The sequence below is a fragment of the Monomorium pharaonis genome, chromosome 10, assembly GCF_013373865.1.
Source record: "Monomorium pharaonis isolate MP-MQ-018 chromosome 10, ASM1337386v2, whole genome shotgun sequence".
In the NCBI taxonomy this organism is placed as follows: Eukaryota; Metazoa; Arthropoda; class Insecta; order Hymenoptera; family Formicidae; genus Monomorium; species Monomorium pharaonis.
Genome location: NC_050476.1, coordinates 16495668 through 16509909, shown reverse-complemented (window position 1 = coordinate 16509909; position 14242 = coordinate 16495668). Strand labels below are relative to the sequence as shown.

Genomic DNA, 14242 nt, shown 5'->3' with positions numbered 1-14242 from the left:
TATTCATATGTAATTATATATAATTAAATATAATTATGTATAATTATATGTAATTATATGTAATTGTAAATAAGCAATTTTTTCCCCGAGAAAAATTTTTTTATACAAGAGTATGTATAAATCTATAAAATTATATCAAAATTATATAAAATTACATAAAAATATGTAAAATTAAATAAAAATATACAATGTAAAATTTTGCATGGACATTTTTGATACATAATTCTACAGATTTTTACATACTTTTACATGAAAAATTTTTGATCGGGTTGCTTAATTTTTGCGAGAAAAACGGTCATCCATCCAATCGTAAACTATCGCCAACGTTGCTTGACTTCGAAGATCCTACGAGAACTGACCTTTTGTGATGATCTATAAACACTTGATGTTTATAGATACGTATTAATACATATGGATTAAATTTTGTATTTAATTATGAGATATTAATTTTTTGCCATAATCAAGTAAAAAAATGTTTTTATATATATTTTATTGTACTAAATTAGAAAGTTTATCCTGATTTTTTTGAAAAATAAATCTAGTTGAAATTATGCATAACAAATAGTAATTTTTAAAAAATGTTTTTACCACTAAATTTACACTTGACGTTTGCATTCGGTTTATAATGTGAAGCATGGTACCTTTTTCATAATTTTTTTTCTTCGTGCACGGAGAAAATTTTATATAAAAAATTACTATGCTCGGCAGTATATAATGGACCATCAAAAAATTAGTTAAAAAATTTTTTCAATGTTTTTATGTTTAAGTATGTGTTTAAGTATATGTTTAAGTATGTTTATTAATATTGTTTATTAATCAGAAACATGTTGAATTTTATGAATAAAATATCTCTTTTCCAAATATAATAAACGCATATACATATATAATAATTTTACACATTTACACACTTATATTACACACTTGGTTTGGCTAGTTACACGTGAACTCATGTGTAACAAGATTTAAATGTGTAAAGTTATATTTTGCGTGTATTCCCATACAGCATAGAAACTTTCAGCAACGGTGCTGCAACGTTACAATATTACGAGTTGCAATGTAATATTGCAGAGATGCTTTAAAAACATGCAATATCAATATTACGCCGGAACATTCCAGTAATGTTGCAGAAATATTATAAAATTCCAAAAATATACATATTAAAAAATATGCATCAAGTGTTCCAATATACGTGCAAATTCGTGTAAGAAGACATTTGTGACATTTTTTAATAGTTTTGTGAAATTTACGTATTTGGATTTGTGTGCAATATTTATACCAAAGATTATAATCTTTTTGAGATTTATAATAGAATAATAAATTAAACAATTTTTTAAATAAAAAATAAAATTATCATATATGATAATTTTATTCTTTTTCTTGAAAAATTGTTTAATTTACTATTCTATTCTAAATCTCAAAAAGTCCAATTAATCGGCTATAAATATTAATGCTAAAAATTTCATATGTATTCATTAATATTATTGCTTTTGACAATAACTAAAATAATGCTACTTAATAAAAATAATGCTATTTAGATAATAGAATATTATGTAAGTTTTTATTCTTATATAAAATGTAATAATAATTTTTTAATTTTTTACTATGCTTCTAATATATTTTAGATTTTAATAGGTAAACTTTGAGAATGTATAAAAATATTTAAGAAAAATTTAAAAAAATTCATTGCAATTGCGTAAATTCACAATTTTTTATCCGAATTTTGGATGGAAAGATTATAAAGTTACATAAATTGCAATAAATTTTTTTTTATCTCTCTTGTCTTTATATATTCTCAAAGTTTATCTATTAAATTTAAAGCGTTATGCATATTTATAGCGTTATGCATATTTATAACGCGTTTTAATGCATCAAATACATTGCATCGTAACGTTGCAATAGTCTTACATTGTAATATTTCTCAGGGCGGACATTTCAGCGTTGCCGCAAGTTTGCAGTAACATTGCACACGGAAAAAAAACTCAAATTTATATTTATATATTCAAATTAACGCGATCATTGTTTCATATATAAGCAATAATATATAATCTTCGAAGAATGATAGCATAATCTTAAATTTTAATTATACTATAGTTTTATTTTGATATTATAATATTCATATAAAGAATACAATATACTTAGTTTGATTATAATAATATATTCTTTTGATTTTTTCATAAATTTCAAAGAAGATTCGAGTATTACTTTTTCTATACCAAGTATATGTTAAACTTTTTTTTAATAATATGAGTTTATTCATACGACAAACAGTTTAGATTATGTACAATATATTTTAATGTTGGTACAATAATTAATATTATACATTTTAGAATATTGATTTCTCAAACAAATTTTCTATTTTTTATAGCAATACATATTTGTCTTCATACAAATGTGAGGTACTCTTGTTTTTACAATTTAGTATTGTTATATATTATATTAAATCTCATGTTATTTTATTAATAGTAATATCAAGAAATGTTATTCTTAAGTAAAGGTTTTTATATACTTGTTACAAAATTATAATTACTTTAAAATAAAATTAAGTATTCTTTAATTAGAGAGGAATACGAATAATTTAAACATATTTACGAAAGTTTAAGTTATAATAATATTATATTTAAAATAATTTTACAGAACTATACATATAATATATATATACATACATACATACACATAAATATAATATTATAAACATACGATACGATTATACATGAATATACATAGATAATAATATTACAGACATAAACTTACCCACAAAACATTAAAATATACTCAGTACATACATTGTACATACATTTATGTATATTACATATTCCAGGTATATACTTTCTTCATGTAATTTATATACATTGGATGTGAAAAGTATGTGCAAATGAAACCGGGTTAATGTACATAAAAGATCCATAGTATATACATATGTATATAATATGTATATTGTATGTATGTATATTCTGTATATACATTTTTATATGTAATATGTATATATTATGTATATACATAAAAATATACTCAGTACATACATTGTACATACATTTATGTATATTACATAATCCAGGTATATACTTTCTTAATGTAATGTATATACATTGAATGTGAAATGTATGTGCAAATAAAACCGGATGTGTATCTAAATATACCCCACAAAACAATTTGATATACATTGTATATATTATGTATATACATTTATGTGTGTTGTATATACTATGGTTCTCTATTACATCGTACATCCATTGCATATGAAATGTTACAAGGAAAATATCCATTGCAGATCGGAAGTATATACACATGTATATGATTCGTATATTACATGTATATACATAATGTATGTCCATTTATCATTCATTTTATATACATAACATGAACATAGAATGTACATAATACATGCATAATATTATACATATGTCCATAGTATATATACATAAAATGTACATAGAATATACATGATACAAATTTGTGGAGATTGTGTGTTGGTACGGTACCGTACTCGAGGCACGGTAGCTAATAAAAATGAGATTCGAGATCTGATTGCGGAGTTGCAAGTAACCTCCTTATATATGCAAGAGAGAATCACTTGACTCCGGAGAAAGGGCTAAGTTGCACCGTCTAGCGGTGATTGCGAGAATTACTCCTTACACGTGAGCGTACAAGTTCATGTTATAAAGGAAAAATATCTTGCATATGAAATGTACATACATTTAACATTGTGCGCTGTATATACATACTAAATACATTAATGGATATGCACTTTATATACCATAATGTATATTCGAATCATGTATGTGAGATGTATATACATTTAACATTGTACGCTGTATATACATATCAAATACATTAATAGATATACACTTTATATACCATAATGTATATTCGAATCATGTATGTGAGATGTATATACATTTAACATTGTGCGCTGTATATACATATCAAATACATTAATGGATATGCACTTTATATATCATAATGTATATTCGAATCATGTATGTAAGATGTATATACATTTAACATTGTGCGCTGTACATACATATCAAATACATTAATGGATATACACTTTATATACTATAATGTATATTCGAATCATGTATGTGAGATGTATATACGTTTAACATACAAGATATTTTTTTCACATTATGGAAAAAAAATGCATATACATAGAATATCCGATGTTATATGGGTACATACGAGTGTACATAGATAATTTCAATTAAAATAAATAATTTTTATTTAAAAAATATAAACTTTTATTCTTTAGTATATGTAAAATAAAATTACAATCCTCAATTATGTATTATAATAAACAGAAAAAAACTAAACTCTGTAGAAAGGATTTGAAAACTTATTTATTTAACTAAAATAAATTTTGGGAGAAACATTTAACTAATATAATTTTATATTTTTAATAAAAAATATTATTTTGCAATGTTATTAACATATTTTTTACTATCTAGTATATGAATTTGTAGTAGAAAATAAATTTCTATTTCAGACAAAGAAAAAGAAAAGTGATTATTTGAGGCTTTAACAACATAGGCTTTATAGTGTGAACTGTATTCAGTAGTTTTTAATTCTTGACATAAGAAAATACATTCTGAATAATTTTCTGAATGATGAAAAATTTTCAAAAAATACAGGAACATTATCTGTAATGTCGAAAAATATTATATTACATTTATTGAATTTTATACCATTTTTTTTTTAAACCAAGGTATTTTGTAATAATTAGTTAAGTTACAAAGTAAATCAGGTATTAAACGTTTTGGACGAATATTCAATATTTTACCAATTTCTATTTTGTCTAATAATCCTACTTTTGACATACATCTGTATAGGAAATTTAATTGATTTTTCTTTGCTAACGTTAATGGTAAATTTTTTCTACTGCTCACATCAGTTGCATTTTTCTTGAATTCTTTCTGTTTAGCTTCAAAACGCATACAGGATAAATGTATAAGTGGTCCGATCTTTGATATTATATTTGGATAATTGTAATAAAAAATGATGTTTAGGTTAAGGATGTGAAGTAAACAGAGTAAGATACATTTTATGGTGTTCAGATATTAAATATTTTAAATATTGTAACATACTATTTGATATTTGTGTTAAAGTAACAATATCATTTATTTCCTTAAGAATCAATTCCCAAATCTTATCATTTTTTGGAATTAAGTCACCAATAATTAAATTAAAATTTCTTACTAAACACAACATCTCTGACGCCGAAGAAATAATACTACCATTTGCCAAATGTTCTTTAGTTACTGAAGACGGTTTATTTTTTTCAAAATTATCGTAAGAAAAATATTTAATTCGAGAATTTAGTACCTCTAATAAAAAATATTTATTTTGTATAAACTGTTTTATAATTAAAGCTATGTCATAACGATAAATTCCTTCAAATAAGTCATGCATGATGTCGCAACTCATATTAGCATAAATATGAAAATTGTTAAGATCATTCCACATACATTTGTTTTTTATTACAAATTTTTTATTTTGAGCATGTTCATCATAATCTGTTAATCGTCTGATAGATTCAGTTTTTAAACAAATTTGTTTTTTAATATCTTCTTTGTTTTCAATACAGAATCGGCAGCAATAATTTGCCGAAAAACTTTCGTGATAACCGAGAATGGAATGAATGCCTAAATTATCACCAACAATAAGCACTACTGCAAAAAATATATTTAACGTTATACCGTTTATTACAATAGATAATCCTTCAGTTTCCAAACTTTTTAGTTCTGTAAGTAAAATGTTAAAAATCGATGTATTTCCAAATTCTATACGATCTTGACTATGAAATAATGCAAGAAAAATATTTTGTATTTGATTGGCATATTTTGGAGGCAATAAAGCTATTGTGAAATATATTGCACCTAATTTGTATATGCCTGCATGACTTCCAAGCGGATTGCACGTTTCAAAATCGTCATAATATAATATTAAAGGTATCACTATTTTATTAGAATATTTCTGTAGAATCTTTTTCCATAAACTACCTTGAAGTATACTAGTCAAGGGATCACATGGTAAAATTTTATTCTGATATTGAATAATTTCATCAAATACGTTAGATGTTTCTAAAAAATTTCGTAAAGTTTTTCCCACATAAATAGCTGTCCGACCTTTTAATATTAAAGAAACTTTATTGTTTTTTTCTACATTCGTCGGTATTGGTTCCAACAATATAAGTAACGGATTGAACGAAATTTTTATGATTTAAAAAAACATTTAAATTGTTTATAGTCTGTTTCATATTTTTCAAAAGATGTTATTAACATTTGCATCATAGCTTTTATTTTAGACTTTATGTTTGTAGTAGATATATCTGTATATTTCATAGCATAATCAATACATTCTAATAAAATAGTAATAGAACCTAAGGATAAAAATTTTATGAAATTTTGTATCACTTCTTGAACTACGAGACGATTTAACATCATATTAGAATTAAGAGCACCAATAATTTCTAGAACAGATTTATCCAAAATATCAACAAATTCATCGAATTTAGACTGTATGTCAAAAGGAGTGTCTTGCTGTTTGTCAAAAGTCGTTTTCTGCTGTATATCGAAAGATAGTTTCCCGCTATGTTAAAAGCAGTTTTTTCCTGTACATTTTTTGTTTCATCATCAGTATTATCGTTAGAAGAATAAGTCGGAGTTATTAATTTTTCAATATTGTTCATTATGGACAAATTATCGAATTCTTCAGCACTTGTTGATTTTATTAAATCCTTACTTTTAATATGCTTTTTGTAGACAAATCTTCTGTGAAAAGATCTTTTACAATTTGTCATTAGGCACACATAATTATATTGTACATTATGAACATATTCTAAATGAAAAATAAATTTATCCAAAATAATAAATTTTTTCCCACAAAAATAACAGTTCATTTTTATTGTATTTAATTATATATAATTACCTTTCGCAATTCTTTAATATGTCTTGTATATAAGGAATCGATTTATTAAATCGCGTCTGAATTTCATATACTGATCGTTGAATAAGCAAGTATAAATGTTTCGCTTGTACAGGGTAACATTCATGAGAAGTGTGGAACAATTTAAATAGAGTGTCAAATGCTTTCATAACACTTTGAAATTGATACTTTACGGTTGAATTTATAATAATATAAATTGTTCTTATTTCTTCCACAAATGGTCCTTCGACAAGTATATAAAGTTGAATTGTGTGTAATTGCTTTCTATTAAGTAATTTTTCTCTCTGCTGTTTAATTATGCGTTCCACATCACCTGGTAACTAAAAAATTAATTTAATAAATTAATAAATACAATATACTAAAATATAATTTAGATAAATTAAATTGCTTATTTAAAAAATTGAATGCTGATTTTATTAATTTAATTTTGGATGGCATCATCAGGTCAGGTTTGGTCAAGGTTACTTGAATGTTTTAAATAAAACCTTATTTTTTATAACATTTTCGTAATTGATATTAAAATGTTTTTAAACGTTTTTAAAATTATAATGGCTACTTTTTATTAAAAAAGATTTTAAAAAGAATTTTCTGAAATATTTTTCAAAGCTATTATGACATAAATTTAAATAGCTAAAAAAATTCTTAATTTTATTACGAAAGAAACTTTATTAGTGTTTTGGAAAATCAGTTTAAAAAACAAGTCATTCTATTTAAAAATTTCAAAAATTTTTTCCAATTTTTTCTGATCTTTCTGTGACATCACCCAATGTCAAACACATAAAATGAATAAATTAATTCTTTTAAACTTTAAACCATATAACTTATCTGAAATATTTTTTCATATTCATTTTTGATATGTAAGAATAAAGTTTTGTAAGAAATCAAGATAAATAAATAATCCTGTAGATATTTAATACAAACATTTAGCTACGAAAAAAGTATTTTACCTTGCAATGTACAATAATTGCTTCAATACTCTCTATTGTAGAAAATTTCCAATGTTTGCGACCAGAGTCAGTTTGAATAAAAACTCTTCCCTTCGGTGGAATTAGATTAGCCAACAAATGAATATCATTGATAAAATGACTATCTAAAAATTAAAAAAATTGGTAAATGTTTGTTAATGTACTTCAACAAATAGAGCTAGAATAATAAAATAGTAATACCAGATTAGACCATTAAAATTATTTAATAAAGATACAATTAATCTTTAGAAGGTCGGGATGGCTTTATAAGCCAGCAAACAACTCGAAAATATACAAATTTATATAAATTTAACATAAAAAATTTAAAATTTTTATGGAAAATTTCCGGCCCTAAAAAAGTTACGTTCTTTTTTTATTACTTATAAAAAGCTTACCTTCACAGAAATAGATGAATTGTCTCTTTTATTTATTAAATCTTGAATAATCTTTTCGGTTTTTTCAGTTTTTTCGGTTTTTGTTACATGCACAATTTTTTCTATAAACCATTTTTAATTATTATATAACTTTAAATTTCTATTAGGAAATAGTAAATTAAAGTCAATATTAATCTGAAAAAAGTAACATTATTTATGCATTAATAAATTATGCGTAAAGTAATATTATAATTTAAAAAGAATAAAAATATCTTTATATTGTAATTATATAAATTAATTATAAGTATTTATATAAATATTATATATTATAATTTTGTATATATAAATTGTAAAACACTCTATGACTGAAAATTCTTTACCATACATTTTGCTCTATTAACATCATTTAAAAGCGCCCACTCTTTAAGAAGCTCATAAAAATTAATAACATTAAATTTTTGTCTCGCTTCAAAAGTTATGGACCATTTTTCAAGAACTTCAGTCCAAGGTTCGACATTTTGTTTTAGCCATAACATAGCTTGTTGAATATCTAAACATATTTATTATTTTATTCTTGTATAGTGAATTATTATACATTTAATATTAATATACTAATAATTTAACACAATTGTTACAAAATTTACTTGTTAGATGTTTAAATAAAATACCTTTAGCAAATATTTTTTCTTTTGGTTCATTTGAGTTAACGCATTCTATTTTTCTCTTTCTTACATAATACTTATCACTACTTTTATATAACATATTTCTACATTTATCTACTAATTTTCCTCTAGCCATTATCGGTTTTCTCGTGGGCGATTCATGTTTAGATATCCATGAGATGTGATAAGTAGAACTGCTCTCATTAGGAAAAATGGTTAAAATTTTCGAAATGATACAATTATAATTTGCATGAGTCAAACGGCTAAAAAATATAAAATATTCATAAAAATTTAAATAATTTTTTTCTATGAAGACATTATTTTAATGTATGCTTATTGTTTCCAAATGTAATTGTAGAGGTGTCTTGCAATAATATCAACTAGTTTTGTTCTTAATGAAGGATTTAAAGTTTTGTTTTCATTGTAATATTTTAAAATGCTATTTCCATGTGGTGACGTAGTCAGAAGAATTTGTAAATTTAAATCGGGAAAAGACTGATTGTGAGTAGATTCACTACTGCTATTTTGTTTACTTTCTGGTACAAGTATAAACTTCATAAGATTCATTGTCAGTACTAGGCTTAGTATTAGGCTCAGTACTAAGCTCAGTACCAGCCTCTATAATAGTATTAGTTCCTGAAGTTTCAATTTCATTGACATTTGATTGTTCGAATATCTAAAAAGCATACAGAAAATATTTTTTAATAAAAATTTCTTAAATATTCAGTTGTTATTAAATAAACATAGTAAACATTTTTTTCAGAATTTCTATGCAAATCGGAAACTTTACAAAAATACTGAATAAAACAAAAAAATTTTTTACATATGTATTTGTTTTTTATATGTGTAAATTCTTAAATATTTTAAAATTTCTAAAATATCTTATTCTGGAGATTTGTAAAAAAATTTTAAGCTTTTTCAGATTTTATATAACATTTAACTAAAAAAAATGTTATAATATTTCAGAATTTACAAATAAAAAATTCCAGAAATAATGTCGAATTCTCAATATTTTTTAATAATTATTTAATTCGTATAAAAAAAACTGAGAAATTTTGTAAAAAGTTACAAAATTATATAGATTCTAAATTAAAATTCTTAAAAATTATATTAAAAATTTAGAAAAACATTTTCATCAGAATATTATATTTGAAAATTAATAAGAACAATATCTGTAAATACAGTTAATAAAAATTTTCATATTTGCATATATGCATATCATATATGCGTGTATGCATTTATTCTGCAACAATGATCTATCAAAAATTATAATATTCATAAAAAGTATCGAAGTACATGCGGAAACGGCTTTGTATGAAACCAATAATATGAAAATGATAAAATTTTGAGATATTATGTTGTAGCAAATGCATATTATAATAGATAAAATTTATTAGTATACCAATTCCATATCCAGTAAATTCTGTGTGTTTATATTTTCTTTTTCTTCCATAAATCTTTTTATTTTATTTTTTAAAATCATTCGATGACCTATAGATATCTTTAATTCTTTTAAGTGGTCTTCCGTAAGATCTTTCATATTATCGATTGTTATGTCATTTTCTGAAACAAAATACAAAATGCAAAATTGCAAAAAAGTTACTAATTAAAAATATACTTAAAAAAAATTAGTCAAATGGCATTTGATTTTCGTATAATATATATCCAATTAACTTTAACATAATCATTTTTTGTAAATTATTACATGATTAATTTTTGTTCACGATTGAAAGTAAATGTCTTTTTTAACTGAAAAATTTTTCAAAAATTGCAATAATTTACCTAAATACACATTATTTAGGTTTATTACCTAACATTACTACCTAACATACACATTCATTTTATTTGGAAAAAAAAAATCTCTTTATCTATGTCTATTATGTATGTACATATAATATCAAAAAATAAAAAGCAAAAACAGAAGATATTATTCACAAAAGATATTATTATTCACTTTTAACCATAATAAATAACTAATAAAATTAACTCACATACGAAAAAGAATCAAGTGACATTTCTTGAGATTTTTGAATTTTTGTTGTAAAATACAGCTCAATTTTTTAAAACACTTTCATATTGATTTTATAATTACAATTCAGAAATATTATTTTTAATATCTTGCTCAAATATTTTTCATAATAACGTTGTATACAAAAGTTAAAAATATTAACCATATATGAAAATATGTGTTATAAAATATTATAATAACGTTTGTTTTAATGCACAATAAATATAAATTTTAAAACAATATTATTTTATAAATAGAGTGCAAATAAGAGTAGTCTTCTTTAAAAAATTTGATAATCTTGCACTAACATAATTTCTTTACGTAAGCAAGTTATTATCTGTTTAAGATTATCAAATTTTTTAAAGAAGATTTTATATTCTTATATATTAGATATATGAGAATAATATTGTTGAATTAACACTAACGTTTTCTTCTGTGTAATATCTTTCTTATTAGGTTATTAGAATATTATATAGTATTTTATACTTTTGCAAAGGATTACAATATAATGATGCACTTTACATTCTTAATTGTATCTCATTACTCATTACTATTTAACTCAAAATTCATATTAAAATAAGTTATGTCCTTTACAAAAAGCAAATATAATACGAGTGCACATTATACATTTTTCTAAATAAATTATTTTCAATCTTAGAGTGCTACAATTACGTCATGCCTTTTACAATGTTTACATATGTAGCAAAGCCGGTTATCATCGGCATCACTATCGTGTCTCGTGCCAAGTATACGCACAATATATTTTTATGCAAAAGAATTATAGCCTTACACGACCGATGAGTGCAGCTGACAATAAAATTTTGTCAGATACATACCTTTAAAAACAGGAATTAAGTTTCCTAATCCCCATTCTTTTAATAAATTTTCCATCTTAGCACACAATGAGGCACAAATAATCACCAAAAAATGTACTAACAAGGGAACCTCGCGAACTCAAAAATTCAGATTTTAATGAAACTTGGCATAAATGTAGAGAGAGTAAATACATGAATTTAGAAATTTTTAGTTGGTGCCTAAAAACGGTTTGAAGGGGTAAAACCATCCTTCAAAGTTGAAACGATTTTTGCGGTTTTTTGATATATCTCGTAAATTAAACAAAATATAAAAAAATGTTTCATACGAAAGTTTTACAGTATAAATACCTTTATTTAACTATGCTATTTATTTAATAATTTTTTTTTTTTGAAAAATGAATAGCGTAGTTAAATTATGCGGTAAAACTTTTGTATGAAACATTTTTTAATATTTTGTTTAGTTTACGAGATATATCAAAAAACCGCGAAAATCGTCTCAACTTTGAAGGGTGGTTTTATCCCTTCAAACCGTTTTTGGGCACCAACTAAAAATTTCTAAATTCATGTATTTATCCCCTCTACATTTATGCCAAGTTTCATTAAAATCAGAATTTACGGATTCGCGAGGTTCCCTTGTAAGTAGAAGCCAGTAGAAGCATACGCGAGCGTATGACGTAATATGACCGGCTCACAGGCTCTGGGACGAGAGAATGATCCCAGCAAACACAAAGTTACATGTAACATGCTTGTTAGTTGTAATTTCCCACTCAATAATATAATTGCAATATAACACACGTGTTATATTACAATTACATGTTATATTACATTGTTGAGTGGGAAATTACAACTAACAGGTACGTTACATGTAACTTGGTGTTTGCTGAGATGAAACAAGCGCGAACGTGTTTCGCGCGAGAATTAAAAAATTCTTATTTCAACAATATAATCAGTTTAGTAAAACATTATTAATCTTAAATTTATTAATTGATTAATATTTTAACTTTTAAAACAAGAAGAAGAAATTGTTGAAAATAAATACTCTTAATAATTTAATTTAATTATATAAACAGTTCTTTCTAAGAATAACATATTATCAAATAAAAATAAACTAACCTTATTTCAAAAAAGAAAATTCTTGCTTCAAAAATACTATTATTTTCTATTCAATATTTTTTTCAATTTATTTAAGAAAATTATTCTTCAATAATGACAATATATTTTTATTGGTGGAACGATATAAAATTTCTTCATGCAAGTAAATATTATCCGTTCAGCTGTCTAAAATCTCATTTCAATAATTATGTGTCGAGAATAGATATACTATCAAAAGAAGAATATTCTTTTTTTCCGTGCAGAAACATTTCGCAACGTCCATGCAATATTACAATATTTCAATGTAAGGTTTTTGCAATGTTTTTGTAATTTTTCGGTGCTGTATGCGTTTTTACACATTTGAATTATTTGGAGGTACACCCCATACAGCACAGAAGCTTTCAGCAACATTGCTGCAACGTTACAATATTACGAGTCGCAATGTAATATTCTAGAGACGTTTTAAAAACATACAATATCAATATTACACCGAAATGTTCCAGTAATGTTGCAGAAATATTATAAAATTCCAAAAATATACATATTAAAATATATGCATCAAATGTTCTAATATACGTGCAACTTCGTGTAAGAAGACATTTGTGACATTTTTAAATAGTTTTGTGAGATTTAAATAATTGGATTTGTGTACAATATTTATACCAAAAATTATAATCTTTTTGAGACTTATAATAGAACAGTAAACTGGACAGTTATCATATATAATTTTATTTTTTTAATTGAAAAATTGTTCAATTTACTGTTCTATTATAAATCTCAAAAAATGCAATTAATCGACTATAAATATTAGTGCTAAGAAATTTATATATATATGTATTTATTAATATTATTGCTTTTGACAATAACTAAAATAATGTTACTTAATAAAAATAATACTACTTAGATAATAGAATATTGTGTAAGTTTTTATTTCTATATAAAATGTTATAATAATTTTCTAATTTTCTACTATGCTTCTAATATATTTTGGATTTTAATAGGTAAACTTTAAGGATATATATATATATATATATATATATATATATATATATATATGTTCAAGAGAAATAAGAAAAAACTTTATTGCAATTGCGTAAATTCACAGTTTTTTATCCGAATTTTGGATGTAAAGAGATTATAAAGTTACACAAATTGCAACGAATTAATTTTCATCTCTCTAAAGGTGCAATTTCATGCGAGCGAAGCAAAGCTGACTTTTAACCTTTCTTCATCGATTTTCGTTAAAATGGCTGTTTTAGCGCATCTCAGCGAAGGCACGCTCAAAGTTCGACACAGTCGAACTTTACAGCGAAGCAACTGTAGCTGCCAAAATGTACGTCTGTAATATTCGACGTACGCGGTACTGACTATAATACTGATTATA

The 14242-nt window shown here is 23.9% G+C and overlaps 1 protein-coding gene across 2 annotated transcripts in view; it reads right to left on the bottom strand.

The window, feature by feature from the left end:
* LOC118647631 overlaps positions 1–14242 on the bottom strand; it is a 377709-nt gene that overhangs the window by 231499 nt on the left and 131968 nt on the right. The window lies entirely within an intron of this gene.